At 36.6% G+C, this 19,351-nt stretch overlaps 1 long non-coding RNA gene across 2 annotated transcripts in view; it reads left to right on the forward strand.

Moving 5' to 3' along the window:
* LOC135443220 (uncharacterized) overlaps window positions 1-19,351 on the forward strand; it is an 80,029-nt gene that overhangs the window by 52,032 nt on the left and 8,646 nt on the right. For both annotated transcript variants that reach the window (XR_010438897.1, XR_010438895.1), the window contains exons 2-4: window positions 2,491-2,654; window positions 5,817-5,977; window positions 15,461-15,538. This is a non-coding gene — a long non-coding RNA (uncharacterized LOC135443220). The remainder of the gene's footprint in view (window positions 1-2,490; window positions 2,655-5,816; window positions 5,978-15,460; window positions 15,539-19,351) is intronic.

Below are 19,351 nucleotides of genomic sequence, written 5' to 3' on the forward strand. Positions count from 1 at the left end.
CAAATGGAAAGCTTGATGGTGGGGCAGGCACCCAAGAATTTTCAGAACTTTGATTGTATAGGAGGAATCCTAGACCAGCCAGGAGTTCTCACCACAAGTTTTAGAATAGATATTTTGGTTCACTTTGGTAGCTTGGATTTGTTAATCTCAGTTTCCAAGGACAATTTACATTAATTGTGGTGTCTCCAGCTAGTGAAAACAAAAAGGTTTTTTTTTTTAAGGAAAATATCTTCAACTATTCAGTTTCGTAAAAATGGTAGATATTGTGATTTTAAAGTAGAATTTGCTGTGTTCCATAGGTATACAATTGCAAGAGATTATGCTGCAGCAAGAAAAAGAGTAGGTGAAACCTTCAAACCTCTGTATTCAGATATTTTCCTAAAATTCCTACTGTTCCTAAAATACTAATTTACAACCTGTGTAAATCAACACTGTAAATTTGTATCAATAATTTACCCTCAATTGGGTAAACACAGTTGGGTAAATCTCAGTAATATGATATGACTATTAGTGGAAACAAGCATAAATATAGACATAAAAAAGATATTTTCACAAACAAAATTACTTGGTGGTTGCTTACTGATGTTTTCTCAGATTGAGATAAATTAAGGTCAGGAAAGACTGTATCTCAAAAAAAATGAGGTCAGAAGAGAAAGAACACAGAAAATCTCTTGCAGAAATAACCAGCAATAGTATTGTAAAAGCATTCAAAATTACATATGGAATGAATGTGTTCAGTTTTAAGGATAAATTTCTGGATATTTGACATGGAAGCTAATGATCAAATTATTTTTGATGCTGAGTACTAAAAAAAGCTGAAGATGTTTGTGTAGCATTTGAGTATCTGAAATAATGATTGATCATGACTTAATCAATCTGCGCTGGAAGCATGTTTCTTTTCAGTTGTACCTGTGTTAGATTCTGCTGTTGCTATCAAGTTCTGTTTCTTCTCCCAGAATCTGCAAGAGGCCAATATTTATTTCTTCCAGCTCTGTGTTAAGAACCAAAAGATAGATTGGAAAATAACTGGAAGTGTTAATGGTTTTATCACTGAATTGTCCCTCAGTTCATGTAAGGCTTTTTGGTGAGCTGTGTGAAGATCAAGGCACAGATACACAGTGATCCATGCAGGCTCAGGCTTAATTTCTGGTAATTCCCATGATTTTGGTTGTGTGCCAGTCCATTGTGGTCTCTCTATTATGGATCTATAATGGCAGCTCCTATTCTGCCTCTGAAGAATCCTACAAGCTTTCTACACTGCAAACCTCACTTAGATCTGTAAGAGAATCTGGCTGATAGACATATTTGTTCAATGTATCCCATGGCATAATTTGAATTGTTTCCAGCTCCACAATTACTACAGTTAATTTTCTCTCCCTCAGTTTCCATAAAATTTGTCTTTTCTTGAAGAAGGAAAATAAACCCAAATGACTAAAACATTCTTATTATTTAAGTTCAAATATTATGACTAGGCTGTTAAATTTGGTTATGGCTAGCAAAAGTAATATCATCCATCCTCCCTTCCTCCACATTGAATTAATGGCCAGGTTTTTATTCATTTTAGCTATTTTTTTTTACTTTTCTCCATGTGTCTATCACTTCAGGAAAATTAATGAGTCAACATTGTACCAGTTCTAGAGAACTGATAAATGAGAAAAATCAGTCAGCTTGTTCAGCTTGTGTCTTTGCATTAAATCAATCTTGAAATAATTTATCCTTCCCACGAGCCTTGCAGATACACAGATCTCATTTATGCAGCTTCTGTGCAACTTTCTCCACAGCTTTCATTTGATTTGCTTATCCATGTGCTTCTGCTGCTAATGTTGGGTACTGGGCTTAATAGGATGGATGGCAAGTCTTCGTGGTGTTTCAAACACTCTGAGTAAATCAGATCATTAAAATACAGCTTAACCTAATGGATCACCCTGGAGTGTAAAATAAATCCTTCTCTACATTAAAATGAACAGAAATGTGGTTTTTTTAGCATCTTCCACAGACTGGAAAATAACTATTAAAATGTATGTGGAAAAACAGTATGAAATACTATGTTTGACTTATAATTCCCTAAAGCTCAGGTTTTACTCTCCTGTCCACATCTTTTTTTGGGATTTCACATGAGGGAGGGGCCATTTCTTTGCACTTTGTTTGCACAGTGCTCTGACACATGGTTGGGTGCTCCCTGTTGCACGAATAGGCTCAGCTTTTAATCAGAAACATCATTAAAAATCGGTTTATTATGCAGTATTCCGATCTAATCAGGTTTATATATGCCAAGACCTTGGTCGTGGATCTAAATGTATTAAAGAATGAAACAAATTTCTGTGCTTTGTAAGGCACATTTTAATATTATTGCTTTGTCTGACAGGCGAAATTGTCTCAAAGCTCATTTGTGCCTGGGCTGCAAGGGCTGGAGCAGCTCTGGCCCAGGGTCTCCTCTTCCATTCAGTCTGTGCATGTTTTATTGGCTTCTGTCTCTATTTTATTTTGCAGTAACTGGTGTGTATGCAGAGGGACTGGTGCTGAACTGGCTCTGCCTGGCAGGGCACTGGGAGACAGCAGGGCCGTGTCTCCAACCTGGGAATGAAGAACTGTCCCCAGGCCAAGCCAAATGTCAAAGAAGCTTGTTCTGGAGAGAACTGATTGGAAGAATAGAGGTAAGAATGGCACTGCTAACACTTCACCATCAGAGAAAAAAATGCCATCATGGATGATTAGGACACTGCTAAATGTGCGTTTCAAGCAGAAAATTAACAATCCTTCAAAAGACCTTAAAGATTCGCTATAAATTAACACCTGCGCCAGGTATTTTAAGCTAATTTTGCTGCCTACCCCACTGCTCTCTGCCATTTGCTGCAGCCCCTGCTCAGCCTTGCTTTTGTGCTCTGTTTGGCTTATCTCTGGCCAAGGCTTTAATCCCCAAATAGCGAGCTGGGGTCATATCAGCACTCAGATGCTGCTGTGATGTGCAGGCACTTTATCAGTGTGAGGAGAGCCTCCCTCCCTGACCCTGGGAGCTGCACCACAGGGCTGTGCGTGTGCCACCAACATGCAGGTCACACTCAGCAGCCAGCACCAGGCACCACCCCTGAGACTTCCAGCAGGGCACACAGAAGTGTCCAGGTGAGAGAAAGAGCAAGGGCTGGAGCTGCTGCTTCACACGTTTGAGTTTAGTGCTTCTGCTTGGAAGATAATTATATGTTCTATATACATTAATTGGCTGCACCAGCTGAAGAATAATTTTAGCATAGAAAGAAAGGGTAGCTTAAAAAAAAATCAAAGGATAAACAGAAAACATGAATGCTCACAGTTTTATTCTTCAAAAAAACTGAATATAAACGTGAGCATGAATAGTTAAGAAAAAACATGAAAAAAACCCCTGAGAGATACAAAGTCTTTGTCTACCACCATGGCTTCCTCCAGGTGTGCCAGCTTGACTCTAAACCAACATCAGAGCTCAAAAAGGATTTATAAATCTAGAATGTGAAGTATTGCTTTCTCTAAAAGCTGAAGAAAATATAAAATCAGACTACAACTCAAAGGCTTAAATATTAAATTTCGTAGTGGTGAGACAGGGAAAAACCACACCTGAACAAGTGCTCTGGGCAAGTATTTGATTTCTTTTTAGCAATTCTTTTCCTGAAAATGGTTTAAAAAGTACAGAAATGCTGACTGGAAGGTGTTCACCAGGCCCCCTTTACAAAGAATATTTCCAGAAAGAATTTCATGGTGCAATCTAATTAGCCCTTCTGTAGCTGCAGAACTCTTCACAAAACGAGCTCCCTAAGTTCATGTGCATTGAGCAGTTCAAGTGAAAATCTGTCAGTGGAACTGAATTAAAACCACAGAGCCAAGGTCTCTCCTAGTATAAATCATGTACATTGCTATAATAAAACAACATACAACAGAAGCAATTCTTCACACCACTGAGTTTTTGGCATGGGAGTTGGTCCCAGAATCCAAGTCTTACTGTTCCAGCTTCTATATTTCATAATGTGTCGGAAAACCTAAACTCCAATATGCTGTAATAATTTTGTGACATTTGAGAATAGAATAAATGTGACGTGGGAGCTGAAAAAGCTAAAATAAGTTGGGATTTATCTTATTTTTCTTTTTGAATGGTCTTGGTCATGCCAGTAAATGGCACTTTCTCATGTGTAAAATGAAGTGGAGGTATTGTACCATGTCCTGATTTTACCAGTTGAAGCCTCTTTCTTTTTCCAAAGTCATAAAGTATATGTCAAGCACTGTGAGCAACTCCTTTATGCCTTGCTGGCAGTGCTGCAATTAGCATCACACTGTGTCATATTCCAAGCTCAGTGACTGTTAAATGTGCTATGCCTGCATCACACTAACTACTATATCAGTCATTTCAGATGACCCCCTTGAAAATTGCTGCCAAAAGTTTATATGTCAGAAACCACTTTGAAAATGCTTATGAAGTGAAGAATTTTCACAGCTCTTTACCTACTTAAATACTAAAAACTGTCAGTCAACGAAATCAGGCTCGACAGTTTATATTCCAAGACTCACTTGTTCAAAGATTTGCTTGAAAAATTATTCCTATCATCTGTCAGCAAGTGGCTTCTGTGTTTAGTCAGTTGCTCACTTTTATATTGCAATGCCCACTGTAAGGTGCTACAAAAGACCTGCCTTGGTCTCAGTAATATGAACCCTTGGTATTGTTTTTATATGGGGTGAGCCAGGGACATCTACATCAGCAGTGTCTTCAGTTCCAAGTGGTTTCAAAAAAATATGATCCAGAGATTTATTTACAGAGCAGTTAACAACTGATAAAACTTTTAGAGAAAGGAGGTGAGGAGTTTCTTAAGTTTTAAGAATTTGAACTGTAAACTCAGCCCATACATCCACTGCCCAAGGCAAGGTTTGATTTATGGGTGAGTCTCTATTTATTTCTTTTAATTTCCTGGAAAAATATAGAGGTGGGACTTAAGTAATGTAGCTGAGGCCCAATCCTAAACTCACCACATCCATAGGCTAGATTTTAGTCTTTATTTTATAAAAGCTGCATAGCCATCAACATAGTGCTAAGAGTCTATATCTACAATGAACTCCTATTAATTTAAATCTTTTATTTGTAAGTTAACAACTGTTACACTGAATGACAAAAGTGCACCAGGACTTTGTGTGCCCTGTTGCCAACCTGTACCAAACCTTTTCTCTTCCTTTCCCCATAACATTGAGGAGATTCCTCAGTGCCACTGGGCTTTTTGCTCAGCCTGATTCAGTGAGGGATCTGGGTGTTGGGATTATTCAGAAAGCAAATTTATCTGTTTTGAAGGCTGTCAACAGGACCTACCCAGCAGACCTGCTCAAGGCATAATAAATGTCTGTCCCTACAACTGGGTTCTTCACAAAACAATGAAAAATTGCCTTACGGTGATCTGTCTTTTACATAGGAGAAGACAGGTTCAGTGCTCTCTTCACTCTCAAAGGATTAATTTCCTTTTGCTTACTTTCCATGAGATGACTCCAGGTCAAGTGCAGGACTTGGTATCCTGTCCCAGGAAGAGGTAAATTCAAACAGAAAAGGAAGATATCCGTGTCCTTGTCTTTTAATTGCTGCTGTGTTTCACATGAAACTCTGACTATGGGAAAAAATGATGGGACTGAGAAATGACTGCAACCTACCCTCTATGTGTTAACTATTGAGATTTTTATAGCTTTAATATGGATGCTGCATCATTTTCTAACAAGGCATACTGTCACTGAAAAAGAGCTAAAAGAGTTTTTTTCCTCATTTAAAGCTTTTTCTTCTTTTAAAGCTGTCTTTTTCTCCTGTGAAATGGCTTTTGTAGATCCAGGAGAATTAGCCAGCAGGTCACTCTGTCTGGTGCTGCCTTGCCTCCTGCAGAACGGAGATGCAATTTCCAGAGATCCTTCCCCACCAAATGCCCAAAGTAGCAACCAGGAATTCCTGCAAAGGATAAACTGTATCACAGAGCTGCCTCTTAATAAGGTATGTCTACATACTCCTTATTAATATCTGTGTGTTTCCAAATGTGTTTAGGTATGCAAATTTTATGGCTCTAACAACATAGGTATAAAAACCCCACTGTAAATGATGTTAAATGAATGCAGAAACCATGCCTAAAAGTGTCAGTGGCAAAATCTTCACTCAAATTCACAGGCATTCAACCAGGCACTTCCCAAAAAAAGTTTTGAGGTTCTCTCTTGGGTACAGATAATTCTGGGAATCAGATTGACCTCGGACAGGAGCAGAGACAAGTGTTTCCAACAGTCTGTTCTTGTTTTTCTGTCATCTGGTGAGGATGTCTGCCCTCACCATTTGAAACACCAAGCCTTTGGGAGGTGTTTAACTTTTAACCTCATTGTCCTCATTTCCCTGACCTGCTTCAGCATGCTGCTATCAGAAATACTCTGAAACAAAGGTAAAAGATCTCTCTTGGAGATATTCCTCTGCCCTGTAGAGGAATTGTTCTGTGAATGGAGCTATATTTTAATTATATGACATGAGAATTTGTTGTATTTAATATTCAGTTGAGACACAGCTTCCTTGGTGTCATAAATGTGTGACCTACTATAACAGGCAAGTGAAAGCATGATTTAGTTAGAAATAAAATATGTTGCAAGGGAGTGACTGCTTTCAAATCTCTTTTACCTATATAACACCAATCTAAAATAAAGGGCTGCTAAATAGACACTCTAAGGGAGATCTCTTATTGGTCTACAGGGACAATACTGCTTGGGATTTGGTAAAATTTATTGCTGAATCCAAAATCTTAGTTCAAATGTTAGGAGTTCTTTTTTTTTGTTTTGTGGGGTTTTTCTTCCCGAAGAATCCCAGAAAACCACCATGGAAGGTGTGCAACCAAGGCATTTATGGCAAAGCTTTTGTGGTTTAGGTTGTCTGACAGAACATGAAATAAGTCAGAGTAGAATGCTGAATCTTAATAAAACTAAACTTCTTAACCACTTTTTGTGTTGTCTACCACTGCTGGAGCGATATACCTGCTTGACAACACAGGAATCATTTTACACTTTTTAGATGCTTTTCACAGACTTATGTGCCAAGTGCACAACAGAAATATGTGATGCTTTGCGTATTGCCCAAAGAACAAAAATTTATGATAATTTCAGCATGAGGAACATCACCATCTCTAATTTTCAGGCTAAAGCAGGTGTGTTTGAGAAAATGTCTTACTAAGATGACAAAAGAAGTTAAAGAGTGCTGAAGAATTTTGCTGAGTATTGTGGGCTGTTCTGACAGTAATTTTTTTTTATGAAATTGAATAAAATAAATAAGCAAGCTTCAAGTAGGCTGGGCTAATGTATTAATAGGACCTGTAATATTATTAAATGTTGTCCTTCATAGACAGAAGTCCTATCCAAACAGTATTTATTGCATTGCATTTCTGACTGTGGGGCTACTCTTATCTTTGTTTCTATTTTGATCATACCTCAATGGGGTTGTCACTGATGCTGACAGACAGTGCAATTCCACTTGTATTTGCCACGTCAGATTCCTGGATCAGTTTAAAATCCTCCTGCTGCTTCTGGAGTTCATGGCTGGTGGAGAAAACGGTGACCAGGCAGGTGTCTCAAACTATTGTTTAATGTTGGGAATACAATACACTCTATGGGTCATTTGAACAACAAAAATATCTACATTTGCGATTTAACTTGGATCTGTCCACACCCTGCTGTGGAATTCAGGAATTTGTTGGGTTTTTTATAAACGGTGGGAGTGATCAGTGAGCTTTAGCTGAGCTCGATTTCTCAAGGAATTTCTTAGCAGTTACTGTTGTCCAGAGCAGGATTTGCTTTCCAAACAGGTTTAAAATCCTTTGCCTTCATTTTCTCAGTGCCTTTCCTCTTTGACAACCTGGTGGGGTGAGTTCAAGCAGGGGTCAGCCCTTGTGCTGCCTCTCAAGTGCTGCTGGATGGGAAGGTGCTGCATTCCTCTCCACTCACAGGAACCAGCCCTTTGTTAAATTAATGCTTTATATTCACTGACATTCAGCACTTATAACACTTCTGCCTTATTGAGAAATGCCTCTTGAACCTATGTGTTTATCTACTGCTTCTCACAAGCACTGTCAAACCTTGCTCTTGCAATTTAGGTTTTTAACTCCAGGTTTGCCTTCTGTCCCAAGAGCTTTCTGCCTCCCAGCAATGTTAGCAGGAGAAAACAACATTTTATCTCAAATACTCTGTGATTTAGAGCTTCCCCTAACTCTCTTGTAATTCTGGTAATCTGTGGCAGAGTAGGAGGATGCTAATTTCTACAGCGCCATTTGCTAGAATTATCTCTTAATCCCAAAATGTCAGAAGATTTGTATAGGATAAAAAAAATAAAAATTTCTGTGGTCGTCTTCGGATACAACAGTCAGGCTGAATTCTATACTAAGTGCTGCACTGTTTTTTCTTGTAAAGACCCCTGCATACTATTTCAAAATGAATAAACCAGCCTAATTCTAAACTGTGCCAACCGATACTTTATGTAGGATGAGCTTTTGGCCATATCTGGTACCTGAGGCAATATTCAGGATTTTTGTCCATCAGCAAGCACATTCTTTGTCAGTGCTCCATCAATGGTGTAACCTTGCAAGGTACAACTGCCCCGGCTGGGCTGGGGGCATGGACTGGAGGAGAAGGGAGAAAATCCTTCCAGAAATCACTTTTCAATTGTTGGAGTCCGCAAAAAGAGCTTATGTCCTGTTGTTGCCACATTAGTTGTAGAAATGTCGTTTTGTCCCCTCAGATCTCTATGGCTGCTGAAATTCCAGCCTTGTTAGTCTATTTCCTTTATAACTTGGCAAATGTTAAATCATTGTTTTGCTAAATCTGTTTAAATTAAGTGAATAAATTAGTTATTTTCTGATTACTTGAGTTAGCAGTTTGTTTAGTTGCTGTCTTGATGCAGAAAATCTTAAATATATTTGTGTGGAGCTGGCAATTTATTTCTGACCTATCTTGGTGCAGCATTTTAATTCCCCCTATCTGTGGTTCATGATCTTTTGATATCTCAAGGAGAAAAAAAATCTGGTGGATTTTGTTTTGTGTTTTTCCTATTTTCCCATGTTATTTTGGGGCTTTCTTATTTTTTCCTCCCTGTTTTTTCTTTTTTTCCCTTTCTTGATTCTTCTAATTTTCTTTTTTCTGTTGTTGATATTATTTTTCTTTTTTTCTGCTCCAGAACTTAAAGGATGTCAGATTTTGTCAGAGGAAAAGAAGAAATGCTCTGTACTTGCCAGAGAAAAGTACCCTTTTAGACTGTCCATCCCTGCAACAGGCAGAGCAATTCCTGAATTGCCTTTTTTTTTGTTAAAGGTAACATCCAGCCATATCAGCACAGTGCTTAGTCCTCCCTGTGCTTCCTATGGAAAGTAGATTTTTATGGATGTTTAAATTTGTCTTGAAGGAAGGTGCTCCTTCCCAAAGGCAACAGGGTCACATGCCTGGCTGGCAAATTTGTGAATTGAAATCTTCAGTAGTTGAGAACTGAGTGAATTCAAATCCCTTAGCACAGAACCAGGTTAACTGATTTATGCAATAGTATTTATCCATGTATTTCATAAGGCAATTTAGCATTGTGCCCTCCCAAATGGAATGTTAAAAAAAATATTTAAATTGATCATAAACCTGAGAAAGGGTTTTACTAAGTGCTTAGCCAGCTCAACTGTTGCTTGTGATATTTGCTTCATGCTATAGCTCAAATTTCATTAGAAGCTGCTTTTCATTCAAGTTAAATAATCCCTTAAAATCCTTATAAAAGCAGAAGACGCACTTGCTTGAACTGTTTTTCTTCTACTAAAGCACACATTGCACAAATGAAGCTGACTTTCAGATAATGATTTGCACAGCACTATATAACATAAATGCATCTGAAATTTATAGCACGCCACGAACTGTTTAATACTCAACAGTTAAACTGCTGTATTTCCACAGCAAGCTGTAATAACTGAGGGTTTAATACAGAATCTGGTATCTGGACAGTTATTAACATTGTTTTCCTAGTATTTTACTGCTTGCTTGTAAACACTGCTTTATTGAGGTGTATCTACATGGTCATATAAACTGTGAAAAAGACCACGTTGCTTTCTTTGCCAGAGGTACTGCAGATGTAATGAACAAGTCCCGACCTTGAACTTAAACATTCAATCCTATATACACAAAAAAGTACATCCCTTCCTACCACATTGTTTTGACCTTGTGTAGCTGTTCAGGCTTTTGACAAACAGCTAGAGGAAGTTGCTGCTCTGGAGATCTGGTTTGTTTGAGTTAGGTTTTTAAACTCTGTAATTCCCTTTAAAGAACCTGGGCTCCCTCCCTTCCCCCTTTATAATCTGTAAAAAGAAGGAAGGACACTTCAATGTACAGTGTTATTTTTACTGCTGGATCTTGTGCCAACAGAAATGTGAGGTTTGATTTTATTAGACTGTAGAGATTAAAAATACCATAAGAATCTCAGTAAATGGTTATGAGTCGATATATTCATGTTTCAAAGTAAGTATCTCCTCTGATCTTATTTAAGTACATTTTAAAACTTGTCCTTTCACTCTTTATCATCTTAGATAGATTTTAGGTAAGGCTTTAGCAGCTGTACAAAACAAAATCAACCAAATAAAAAAACAGGAAAATTGTTGCCTAGGTGTTGAAGCCATTGAAGTGTAATACTGACTGGCACAAGAAGTCACAGGTCATCCAATAGATTCAAAAATTAGGGTGGGATGTTAAGGACTTACCTCGATTTACCTAATTGAGCAAAGCCTAGCTGAATGGTCAGAGTCAATCCATACCATCCTCCACAATGCTGGGGCTTCTTTTGGCAAAGAAATCTACCCTGTTCAGCAGGAAGGGGAGAAGTGAAGAAAATTAGCTGCTGTTTTGGTAGGGAGGATGTCATAACTTAAACTGTAAGCTCAGCAGGGTTAAGTCCAGAATCTGTACAAGTAAAGCAGCTTTCATGTATTTTTTGTACAGATCTTCACTTTCCCAAGTTAGACTTATATTTCCAGACCTGAAGTCTATGAGAGCTTCCTCTATAATCCATGGCACGTGTTTCCCTGCTCTCCAGCCAGTATTCTTTGGCTGGATCAGACGTTTCAGAGTCCCTTCATGGATCACTTTGTTCACAAAGGTAAGTACCTGGCAAATGGAGTCAGGTTCTAACCTGGTCAAAGATCCTTTCTTGTTGCTTATTCTCTATAAAATTTGCTCTAATATTTAATTTCTAATTAAATTAGGACTCCAGCTAACCTCCAACACTACACAGGTGCTTATTATTTATATCTAGATCATCTATAGCTATATTTATCTATATCTATCTATTGTTCTATATCATCTATATCTATATATTTCTGTCAGAATTTTCAATACCTGACTATTAAAACCTATCTGATGGGATTTTAGATCTAGACATAAATATATCACAGATATGGCAGAGAAGGCATCATCCATCTGTGGTCCCTTTTCAAGAGTTCGGACACACAAAGACACGGTTAGTATTTTGGATTAATTGAACCTTGGAGGGAAAAAAAAGGAACAAAACATAGGAGTAAGAAGTAAAACATTATCTTAATAAAAGAGAAAGTTAGTAGACCTACTAGGTTTCTCACTGTTTTCATAGACTTCTCATATCAAACATCAAGTGGTAGGTCTTTTATCTGTGTGTTTGTTTGTATGTTTGTTAATGTCTTTTAGATGAAAAGGAAATTCCAAACAATTCTTACTGGTCCTATTTTTTTTTATTCTTTTGCATTCTCAAAATATACTTTCCAATACTTGAAAATAAGTGTAAAAAAGAACAAAGAATAACCTGTGGAAGAAGAGTGTTTTATTTTTAGCATTATGTAGCTTAACAATTCTTTAAAATGGCAATTGTTTTTTATTTCATTTTGGGATGAGTAGGTCTTTTCTACTTTTACAGGTAGAATAGATCCTTTGATGTCTCTTTTACTACTAGGTTTGTACATGAAAAGAACGAGCACAGAATGATTCTCTCATTCAGCCTCTGGTGAGTGTATCTATCACTCATTCGGAGTTTATACCAAATACAGATACCAGAGGAAATGTAGCTAAAAGACTGAAAATGATGCAACAAAGACACAGAGCGCTTCCTTCACCAGTCAATAGCCCTGTTGCCTTTTACCCTTTAGAATGACATTTAAAAAGTCCTAACAAGGTCTAAAAAGGCTTCAGTAAATCAGTTTTGTTTTTTTTTCTTTTAGTAAAGCATAGTAGTGTCAGATAACAAAGTTTAAGTGAAACATGAGAAGGCAGGATGTGATTCTTTTTAGTGAACTTTTTTCCCTTCAAGATTCTCCTCCTTGCTAAACAGATTGACTGGTACATAAATGTATCATAAACATACATAAATGGTACATAAATACATCTATAAATATAGATATTTATAGATATATTTTTTCCTATTTTGTAGCAGGGTATGTTTCAAGACCAGGTATTTATTCTCTATATTCCAGCATGACATGGGGTCTCCCATGCACATATAAAAGAACGCAGAGAGGTTTTGAGCAAAATCCAAGCATTTTAGTGCTCCTCAGCTGCTCTCCAGCACTGCAGCTCATTTCCTTTCACTCTCAGATGCCCATTCCATAAATGTACAGCCAAAACCTTATTGTTTAGGTTTTTTTTTTGTGCAAAGTCTGCTCTTGCTCCAACAGGTTTGTAAGAACAGTGGCCAAAGTTCTGATAGCTCTTTCAACACAGAGTTGAATTTTGCAAACCTTGGTTTTTCCAGCCTAAGGTACAATTAAATAGCCATGCCATTTTAAAATTACTGAACTAGGACTTAAATGAGTGTAGCTTAATACCTGAGATATGCATTTTGACTTCCTGGAATTAGGGTAAGTAAATTCTGTGTTTTTAGTAGGCTGGTTTGATGGCATCATCTGGCATAAATGGGCTAATTTGTATCTCTTAATTAACATTCCAGGTATGCTGGTGTTTTCCTCTGCTCACATATATTTAATGCAGAAAAGTACTAGTAGGGATTTCATTAACATAAATGACAATGGTACATGAAGAATTAGAGCCTGCTGTCAAGGTAAAGACAGTACTGCAGGGAGAAATCTTTTTCTAACCTACCTGCATAGGATTAATGTTCAAAAACCTATCATAATTATCTTTACTATGAACTTGTTTTTCAGATCAGCATCTTATTTTAAAAAATACAGGCATGCACAAAAAATAAATCCAAGCAAAATATGCAAAATATGTATTAATATGGCTCATTAGTGCTTGATGTTCATTCTAAATACAGAAGTTGCCATCATCCTGCTCCTGAGATCCAAAAGGAGTTTGGGCAAGAAAGAGAGAAAGTACTTCTCTTGGCTTTGCTATTATGTCTAAAAAGAAGTTCTTACTTCTATCTAAAAAGAAGTTCTTATTTCTTACTAAAAAGATATTGCTGGCTGATGATTTCTTCACTGTCAAGTCTAACCTTCAAGAGAGAAGGTTAAACTTAGCACAGGTGCACATATATAAATTTTGGGAGGAGGAATATAAACCTCTATCAGAGCATTCCTCAGTCTACTAGGAGACAAATATGTGAAAACAGACCTCCAAAAAATAATGAAATCCTCATTCACCTATGCTAGCATGGGTTTCTGTATCTTGGAAGAATATGAAAGAATAAGGGGTCTTAAATTCCACTTGCCTTTATTTTCATTGAGCATAACCACGTGAACTAATGTATGAAAATTAAAAGGATACATAAGTCCAGCCCAATCAAGCCACAAAAGTAGACCAAAGTTTTATGCATCTGCACTTTTAATTTTACTTTTCATGTTGCCATTTTCAAGATGAAAAAGGTTGTACAATGTACAATTAATTATCCCCATATACTTAGTTGCATTAGCACTCCTAAAGGTGCCTCTCTGAATAGAAATATAATAAATTATCAAGGCACCACTCTGTGCTTGAGCTACCTATTTTCTAATAATCTACGAAATAATTCAGTAAAATAAATATTATGAAGTAGTTTGATATCTCTAATATATTTATTACATTATACTTTTTTCCAGACTGTTCTTGTTGTCTTTTGGCTTAGTATTTTCTTGAAGGTTGAAAGGACAAGAAAAGCTATACTGTAAATCTGTTGGCTCTTACTTGATAAGTTATAAAAAACTTTTGATCTTTTGATCTTGAAACAACATAACCTAAAAGCCTTTTCCTTTTGACTGGAATCCCAGACTCCAAATGTCATTCAAAGGATACATTTTCATGAAAAACTATTTGATACTCTACATCCTTGTATAAATTTGTATTTTTTTGTGTTTTGTTTTTTATGTTGATGCTTACCATGAGCTTTCTCATATTCAACTTCAGGTATTTAATTAGAGTTATATAAGATTAGGTATTTTCAAGAAAAGATTTTTTCCAAAAACAAATATCAGAACTTCGAGAAGATGAAATTTAAAGTGGAAATCAATCTTTCTCAATTGCTGGATGAAACAAAATAATTTGAAATTAAACATGTGCCACTATACTATATTTGAGAAGAGAGATGGATATTTGAGAGAAGGGAGAAACAGGAATTACTATTAGAAAAAATAGTGTTGCTCAAGATTACTTGAGTAGAGATACATAACTGAAAAAGAGATTTTCATTTCCTTTTCTCTTTATGGATTATTATCCACATCTAATTGTTTTTTTAAACACAAATTTTACAGTTGGAGAAATATCAAACTTATTTCACAATAGTGGAACATATACTGTGGATAAATAGTGAAGATACATGGTGGTGTACATGTATAAAAAGTTATTAAATCCTTGTCATCCAGTATGTCATTACATGTAAGTCAAGAAAATATTTGACTTCAGTAACTTTAATTTAATGAGAAGAGTACGAAATTCATTTACTACAAATTGTTTTAATATTACTGCATAATACAGCCTTGCAAAATTTTCATGAAAATTTACCGGTGTGGATGTAATTATTTATTTCTTTGCCTTCTTTTTCTCAGTAATCAATCATGGTGGTGAATTAATAATTTTTTTCACTGTCTTGCATAATGTTATTCATTTCAGCAAGTTGAATGAGCAGAAATTTGCTAAACTGCTAGACTATAAATACATATTTCCATAAACTTGTCTTTTGTAAATAAATTGTGTGTTGTAACTCTGTAGCTTTGTGTTGGGAGTGTAATCAACATTGAAATTGAAATAGAATGCAGGAGGGTTGCACAAAATAACAATTGTAAATGGCACAAATTCTTTTTGTTTGCTTATTTTAACTTTAGGAAACTTTCAGACGTAAGATCAATATTAACTACATGACAGAGCATGTAATACTTGCTGGGTTTATAGTTTTTATAGATATATAGTTTATAGATATTTATGAAGTTTATAGATGTTTTATATATTGTATAAATATTTATAGATAAAGATCTTGTACACTTTAAAACAGATTTATAGCATTTTTCTCAAGAATTATATGATGATATTTAAATTCCAGGTCCTATCAGTGGTGCAGTGCTAATGTTTCACTCATCTCTCTCTATGGATGCTTGCACAGGAGGGGTGAGACTAACAGGTGGGTCTGGATTTCATTGAGACAAGGACTGACAATGATTTCACTGGTCTAATAATTTGGATTGACAACATTATCCTATCTCTTTCCCCATGGTTTTATTTGTTTGGATATTGGCCTCATGATTCAAGCTGGGCGACAAAGCAGTGGAGTTTTGTGCAGGATTTTGGGTTCTGTGCTGAGTACAGCACAGTTTGAAATGGATGAAGTTTCTGGTTATGAAGCCCAGCCCTCACCAAGCACTTCTGTGCACTTGAATAGTTCAGCTCTGTGGTGTCCTGGACCTGGAGTGGCACTGTAAAAAATCAGAAACCTAGAAAATTAGCTCACTATTCATTCCTTCTGTGTCTTTATCCAGTAATAGTGACATTGCTACATTATCGGAAGAAGTCTGTATCTCACCAAAATTAACATTATAATCCAGTTTAATACAAAATTTTTTAAAATTAATTTGCCATTTGATGGTGTAGAGCTGGTTGAGATGCTGGAGAGGGATTTTGTTATGGGAAGATCCCTGTCAGTGACAGGGTGTTGAGGTGGGTGAGAAACTTCTGGTTTCATAAGAGAGAGAAGACTGAAAGTAGGAAAAGTGAGCTGGAGGAAACAGAGGGCAATTTACAACAAATACTTAGTGGTCCTGGATTTCATGAGAATTTTCAGAGCTGTTGAAATTATTTATGAAAATTGAATCACTCTAAGTAATATACTGTATAAGGCAACAAGCCAGGTTTGCTATTAAAGAGGAGGGGAAAGAAAAGCAACAAACCCCAACCTCTTATTTGGACAAACAGAAAACATTTTTGTTGTGGAATAAAAGTCAATGACTGAGAAAATAATGAAGGCATGTATATGAGAGTTTATGACAGCAGTTTCAACTGCCAGAGGGTGGAATATTTTTCTGTGTTCAGGTGGGTGATGCCAGAACTGAAGGTTAACTTTTGACCAGGGATATATTGTACAATTTTCTTTTTGGCATCGTTGATTTAAATATACGAATTGAGCTATGCAAGAGTGGGAAGCAGATAAACTATCATTAGCATCATTCCAGCAACACGAGCTGCAGTGAATACCAAAGAGGTTTATACTTAGCAGGGGAAAGTACATGTGGCTGCACTGAGATTTGAGCATCTATTCACAGCTTGTCCAGTGGCTGAGATTAGAGCAGTCTCCTGTCAGTCGGTATGTTTCACTCGCAAAGTGTTCTGCTTAACATTAAGATAATCACTGTTTATGAGAAGACAAAAATCAAAAATATATACAATAAATCAGACTGCCTTATAGGGTACTAGGTCCATGCCTGGTCATATATAGAATTTATTACTTCCTTCCTCAGCACACGAGATTGAACTTTCAACAGATCCGGCATTTAAGCTTAAAATTTAGAGTGTATGTTGCCAAATAGTCTTTTGCTGCTGTGGAAAGCATTTCAGCTTGTAAGGGTAAAACCTCTTCTAAATTTCCCACAAAATAAACCAACAAAAAGGTACATTTCCCAGAATTTGCAGCCAGGGTAGAACACCTATGTATTTTTCAGTATGAATCAACGTACAGTAACACGAGTTACAAATGTAAAATTAGCCATTCTAATGCAATTTTTGTTGCATTTTGAGGCTTATGGAGTAAGTTTCTTTTAGGCTTTGGTCACTACTTGCAGTATTAAGTGGTCCAGGGTACCCTGTCTGTTTTGCTGCTCCCATCTGGAGGCTGCAGGACTGTGTCACTGTCCCTTCACTAATGGACAATTGTGTAGCCCAGAGTGGAGCATGGTCTGGTTTTCATCCCAGCTTTATGAGTGAGAGTTGCTCTGGACTAGAATACAAGTGAGTGCCACCAATTAGGGGCTGTGTTGAGCAGCGCAAAATTGACTGAAATATTTGCAGGTCCTGACTGAATGAAAATCTAAGGCCAAGACAGGCAGAAATTCATGCAGAAATTCATTCAGAGAAAGCATTGGAAGTATATGCTCAAACACAAGTGATTTCTGTGTGGTTTAATGCCTGCTTAATGTGCTTCCCTCAATATCAGCTTTGAGTTTCACTGATTTAAGAAAAAGCTGAAGGTGTTAGTTGTTTTGTGTGATTTTACCAGTAATTATAGTGTTGGAGAAAGGAAAGCAAAAAACAGTCAAAAACAGTCTCCTTCCTGGATCTTTCTTCAGCTGCAGTAGAAGCAGACTGAACTTGAGCTTTTCAGAGGCTATTATTAAACAGGTACAGACTTCTCTGATTCAGAGTGTGATATTTGTAAACCTGGTAGAAAAGTATAGTTCCAGCTTTGACTCCATTGGATAGTGGAATCAGAGGTAAATATAGTCACAGTGGTAAAGAAATTCAAGTAGTTCTGAGTTTCCTCAGACATTAGTCAACACATGGTAATTGATTGGAAATCTGCTCTAAGAAATGTGTTCTAACCCTTTATTTCACATGGATCAGCTGCAATGGTTCTGCAGAATGCTGCGACAACTAGATCAGTTTTGAGAATTTCTTTGTTAAGCAAAACAGCTTGAAAACATATAACAGAGATGGACATAAATTCAATTATCATCTCAGCTACTTCATAAGACTAGGATGTAGTCTTGTGACTATATTAATATGGTTTCAGGCATATTTATTTCCACAAAGAAAAACAATTGGATGCTTCTTTCACTACAATCTTAATAACTTTCTGGATCCTGTCCTTTGCTTAATCTCATTGTTATTATTGGAACAGCACCATAAGTACCTCATGCAGCATTTTTCTGTTTTGCTTCTCTAGAGACCTATGGAAATTAAAAATTATTTAGCACAAAAATGCTGTTATCTCTGAAAAGAACAAAGAAAGATGTATTGAAAAGTGGATCTTCTCTATGCCTTAGTTCTGGGTATAATCTTGAGAAATTTTATATAGTAAGAAGAGGAAAGTGGCAAGTTATACACTCAGTGTAGATTTCAGATCAAACTGGCTTGGCTTCCTGTTTACATTATATAGGTGAAATTGGAAAAGAAGATTGTTCAGTTCCTTTTGCTCTTTCAGGATATAATTAAAATAGCTTGTCCCTGGCTTTTGAGAGTTTGAGGGGTTGTAAACCTCAGGCTTCATTTCCAAGCATGATGGAAACTCTGTCAGCTGTTCCAGGAGATAGACATCATCACACACAACTGGGCTAGCAGAACATTTTTGAAAACTTGATGCTTAATTGGAGTTATTATGGAATTGTTCAATCTTTGAATCACAAAAATTTTCTTAAAAGCAGAGTGAGCTAGAAATTTTCATTGGACTAAAAGATATTGTGCTTAAAAGAACAATAATTATAGTCCTTCTTGTATCTCTGAAATTCCAATAAGAACTGTCTTCATCAAACCTCATAGTCCTAACTATTAAAAGTGATGTTTATAAGAAACATACCTAATAATATCTAAATTTGATATTTCTGACCATGTCTTATATTTCCCACCCTTCCAGGAAAACCTGGTTTAGAGGAATAACAAGAGATAAAAAGTGTAAATGCCATGTTCAATCTCTGCTGGAGACAGGAATATAAAAATCTTCTCTCATCTCTATAAAAGTGAGTGGAGCTGCTTGTTCTCCAGTGGTAAATTTAACACTGAAAACACTGCTGAAACAAGTAAATGTATTGTGCTTTGAAAAATGACTTAGCTTTTTCTACAAGTAATTTTTTCTCTACTCCAGTCACCAGTTCACTTCTGTTTGGTCATAGGATTAAGGCAGAAATATGAAAGTATGTTTGTTGCTCTGATGACTCTTCAGCTGTTGTCCACCTCATTTTCTGAGCATTTTGCACATGGGCTGGATGGGTGCAGCTGGGGCTGTGGTCAG

Source organism: Zonotrichia leucophrys, chromosome 1 (assembly GCF_028769735.1).
Source record: "Zonotrichia leucophrys gambelii isolate GWCS_2022_RI chromosome 1, RI_Zleu_2.0, whole genome shotgun sequence".
Classification (NCBI taxonomy): Eukaryota; Metazoa; Chordata; class Aves; order Passeriformes; family Passerellidae; genus Zonotrichia; species Zonotrichia leucophrys.